The sequence below is a fragment of the Leptosomus discolor genome, chromosome 17, assembly GCF_034619465.1.
Source record: "Leptosomus discolor isolate bLepDis1 chromosome 17, bLepDis1.hap2, whole genome shotgun sequence".
Taxonomy (NCBI): domain Eukaryota; kingdom Metazoa; phylum Chordata; class Aves; order Leptosomiformes; family Leptosomidae; genus Leptosomus; species Leptosomus discolor.
The window spans coordinates 2,335,329-2,340,477 of record NC_141407.1 but is presented as its reverse complement, the minus strand read 5'-3'; positions in this window follow the sequence as shown (position 1 = coordinate 2,340,477).

Sequence of the window (5,149 nt, the reverse complement as noted above, 5' to 3'; positions counted from 1 at the left end):
CCCTCTGCGGACCAGATTGTCTCCACTCCAGCCTGACCAAGCCAAGGCGAAGTGTGCAAATGAACTTTCCTGGGAGCAGTCCAAGGCTGAAAGTCCTCTGCCCTCTTCCAAACATAAAGATGTGGAATATAAAGAGGCTTAGACTGCCCTTGACAAAGAGGTCTAAGGCAAAGCCTCCCAGAAGCAAATGCTGAGCAGTGGCAGCCCTTCTTGATGAGAAGTTTCCTCTTGCCTGTCCCTGATGGCTTTCCAGGTGGATGCCAGCATCCCATAGTGCTTTTAGTTAATGGAGAAAGATAATCCTGATGTCCTGGCCAGCACTGTGTCTGTGCTGTGCCCAGGGCTGTCCAAGCTGCTGATGACTGTTCTGTTTCTTTGTGCTGCTGTGTGCTGCCAGGATCTAGCTCTCTGGCTGGAATCCTTGGTGCCCCCAGGAGAGGACAAGCTGCTGCCCCAGGCCTGGGAACCATCCTGTTCTTGGGGGTGCCGCAGCATGCAGGTGGGGCTGAGCCAGAGGTGGAGGGACAGGAGGCCAAGGGCAGCACTGGTGTGGGCACGGAGCACACTTCTCCACCGAGGTGTTGGCTGGGTGCCTTCTACCTGCAGCCCTTCCACTGCAATCTCTTGGCAAAGAGATGCTGTTACTGAAGAGAGGAGGCAGGTGGTCAACCCAAAATAACCAGATGGTGCTGTGCCTCTGAATGTAGGACAGGGTGGACCTGTAGCTCCCAGTGGTCTCAAATAGTGTCTGAAGGCCTCCTTTCAGATCTCTGAATAGAAGTGCAAGGCTCAGACTGATGCTGCCGGCTCCTGCCCCAGGAGAGAATCCAAAGGACCACAAGAGCCACACAGGTCCGCAGTCATGCCGGTGGCTGCCATGATGGAGGCATGCTGGTGCCACCGCAAGGGTGAACTTGGGCCCCTGGAGTCCTGCTACAGCGGCACAGGAGATGAGGGTTTTGCTGTCTGGGCTGAGATTATTTCCAGTCTGATTTCTGAGAGATGGAGTTGGCAGCTCAGCAGACCCTCGTGCAGTGCCTGCACATCCCAGGGCTCGGGGAGAAGGGGGAGGTGGGCTCCAGCCCTGCTGCTGCTGGAGGAGCAGCCTGCACGTGCTGATGGCAGTGCACACCCCTGGGCAGGGCCCTTCCTGCACAGGCAAGTCAGGTTTGTGTAACAAAAGCACTGGCTGTAACAAAAGCACAGGCTCTGCACATCCAGTGTGTAAGTCCCTGTCATGGACCTGGGCCTCCGAGTGGTACCGGGTGAAGTGTTGGTTGATCATTCTTCAGCAGGGACCCCCTATGTCCATCTCTGGCTGAGACTGGGAAATACACCCTTTGAGAAGAGTCTAGCTCGGAGATAATGGAAAAGTCCTCGGGGTGACTGCCCTTGACAAAGAGGTGTCTAGCTGGTTCTTTGCCTGATGCATTTCTCAAGGATGCCATTTGGTCCTGTGGCCCAGAGGCATTCACTATTTATATCTTTAAAAGCCAAGGACTCTGGATTCAAGATTTATCACTCCATTAGGACATTTTGTTTATTCATTTACTATATTATAACTGAGGTGTGACAGGCATCCTTCCACCTTTCCTATAAGGAGATAAGCCCACTAGAAAATGTGCCCATGATTAACCGCTAGTCTGTTTGCTCCCTTGATAGTGCACAAAGCTGACTCCTGTTCACATCCTGATGGGTACTGACAAGCGAAGCGGCGGTCCTGGGTTTGTCCCGCAGCCTGGGCTGTGATTCCAGCCGTGGAGGGGAAATGATTGCCTTGACTCTTTCGCACCCTCCTGCTATCTGGCTTGAGCCATGTGAATTTGTAAATAACAAGCCTGGTGTCACACCAGAGCCCTGGGTGTTATTTCTTATCCCAGCGGCTTCCAATCTCCTGAATACACAAGATCTGAGATCCCATTTGGCTCTCAGATCTCAGATGGTGGCTCTCAGATCTCAAACTTATGCTGCCCAGAAAGGCTTGTCTCCTTAGAGCCTATCAAACTGGGAGTCTTCCATGCATTAGTCCAAAAGAACAGTCCAGCCCTTCAGAAGAATGTTTTGGGGTAGTCTTCAAAAGCATTATTGTTATGCTAGGAACAATGCTTCAGATGCTTACCGAGTGTTTCATATGGACAGTCTGGTACTTGACACAGAGTTGGTGTGAACCGGCTCCCCTAACAGCTTAAGCCCCTCTTAAAGACTTGAGCAGCTTGCTGATGCGTTTGGCTCCAGGCTGGGCTAGGTGGGCTTACAGCACAAAACTGCAGGCAAGGGTCAGGCTGGGGTTTTGCTGTCGCTGTGCTGGAAGCTCTACTCAGGCAGGCCCGAGGGCGCTGAACAAATCTGTAACGGAGACGGAGTTGTTTGGCCTTTCAGGCATGCACTGACAGAGGCTGTTGTGAGATCACACTGGGTCGTGTCCTGTCCAGTTACATCGGCCTTACCCCCACCTGCTTGTACCAGCTGCCTCCAGACACCTCTGAATGATAGTAAGAGCATTTTGCTGGCTGAACTCCCTAACCCAGACTGTCTTTGTTCAGAATAAAACCCAATGGTATTCGGTTTTAATACCTAGAAAGTATATTTTGACCCTGCTGACTCATTTACACAAAATATCCACAACTGCATGATGTTTTCTCTGCTGTCTCATAAGCAGAAATGCCACATGCCTCACAATAGCTTGTTCTTCATGCTGACAAGTCAAATGAAGAAGACACAGTGGGGACGAGCTCTTCCACACTCCCTCCACCAGGGAGTCTGCGAAAGCACTCCACTGTGAAGTTCAGGCATGATCAGCCTTTATTAAACATCATTAAACTTGTCCCAGCAGACTGGCAACATGAAAATTTCATGTGGCTTTTAGGAAGGCTGGGCAGAGCTTTTTAAGCATCTACATCTCGAGAAAGATGCAGGAAGAAATCTGTGCCAGCCTAGGCAATCAGGAAGAAGTGCATTGAAACTACATCAGTATGATTTCAGGATGGGAGGTGACCTGTAGTGGACCTCTGACAACTCTGTCAAAATTACACCTGTTTTTTAAGCATCTCCCTGATTTTGGGGCAGGGATTATAGGAAGTAGCTGCTTGTTACAGAGGATCTTAGAAACTCTGACCCAACATAACCCTTTTATTCCTGTACCTGTGAAGGGAGGGAACTAATGTCAAGAGTTTAAAGGAGACTTGTTGTCCTGGTCCCACTGCTGCTCACAGCAACTGTTGGAAATAGGAACAAGCCCACGGCAGATATTGGCTGCAGCCTGCTGCATTTTGGTTACTACAGGCAGCATTGAAGAAACGGGTCCCTCTCCATCAGTCTGTCAATAACCATCAATTCAGTGAAACTGGAAAGACCAAAACTTGCAGCAGAAAAAGGTTTTTGTTACTCAGGGCAGCCATGGTCTGAAAGACTTGCTTCTGTAAGAGGTCAAGAGCTGAGAAAGTGCAGGATTTGTCCAAACTCCACTTCTGGTTTCACAGCTCCCACTGGCACTGCCAGCCCTACACTCTTGGAGAAAGAGCCAAAAGCTGCCATTCCTCAAAACCATTAGCCTTGTGAAAAAATACCTGAATACAGGGACGTTCTCACAGTGCTCCTTGGGTAGGAAGGGTTTCCATCCAGAAAGCCTGGCTCGTAGTCGGTGATGCAATGCTCTACGGCAACAGGACCACTGTGGCACACGTGGGAATGCAGTGAACTAAACCCAAATGTAGTCGTGGGGGAGATGGATGGGCTTAACTACAGCCTGGGAGGGGGGCGGAGCGGCACGGTGTGGACACAGGTAGGGAAACCTGGCACAGGCTGTGTCCAGGTCCACCTCGGTCCTGGCAGCCTGGATGAAGGCAGTTCTGCAGCCGCTCCATCTTGATACCACTTTCTGCTCTCCAAGGCCTCCCCGGTTTTGGGAGGGTGTGCCGGTTTGGCATTTGCCATGGTTGTGCTGGTCCTCAGCCCCCTGGTAGGTCTGCGGGGTTAGTTCCCCCACACCATTTGCACCATGCTTTTTGGCCTTGATTCCTATCAGAGCTGGGATGTGCTGGGCTCTCTCCCAGGACTCGGGGGTGAGATGGAGTGGGACGGAGTCATCTGGAGAAGAGAAGCTGTCTGGTCCCCAGTGGCCTGTGGCAAATGGCCCAAGTGGCAGGTAGTCCTTCTTCGGAGGCTGCTTTGCACTTGCTCTGCCAGACCCCAGCAAGGAGGAGCGAGCACAGCTGGGGACAGTGCCCACACCGCCCACACATGCCCAACTGAAAGCGAAGGCTTTGGGAAGCTCCCAGAAGTGGGAGCCAACTCAAGTGTGAGTTTTGCCAAGTGACAGACCTGGAGGTTGAGCTGCAACCCAGCAATAATTAATGTAGCACTTATTTTAATGACTCTGCTAATTGCAAAAGCAGACAACTCAGCACCTGTGTGTCACTGCTACCCTGCAGGTGATCCACGACTCCTCATTTCAAGAAGTGAGGAGTGGGAGCAGGATGCCTGTTTTTTCCCACTCCCAGGGTGACACTGGTCATGCTCCCCTGTAACAGTGAGGGGTTATACAAAGCATTCCGCCTCCAGACTGCACTCCCCCTGCAACAGAGGGGCAGCAGGACTTCTCTGTAGCTCTTTGGATGCCACAGGAAGGTCATTCCACATCATAGGGCAGTTGCGCTTGTGGAAGGCAGCCCAGTGTCAACCTGACCTCTGGGCCCTCTGAACTCGCACCGTCCCCATAACCAGTCTCTGGCCCTGACACCATTTTAAGTCTCCCACCTCACTGGGCTGCTCCCCAGCTTGGGGCACGGGGCAAAATCCCGGGCTGTGAAACAAACGCTGTCACGTGGGGGGACTCTGGGACAGATTCAGCGTTTCAAGTGCAGAGACAAGCTCTCCTTTAGGGCGTACGAAACAAGGGGTGAGACCTGCTGAGCACAGTATGATCAGTGAGGTCTGAGACAGGAGCCTTGAACCTACAGGAACAGGGAAGAGCCTGGGAAGAGGTAAGGAGGGTCTCTTGCAGCTGGTCCTTCCTTTCATTCCCTCTGACTTCTGTCTCTCTCCTTGCCCATGGAAAGCTCCCCATTTTTTTGTTTTCCCAGCCTGAGCTTTAAGTAAAAAATAGCTAAATAAACACTTCTGATGCAGCAGTGGTTTTCAGCAAAGGCAG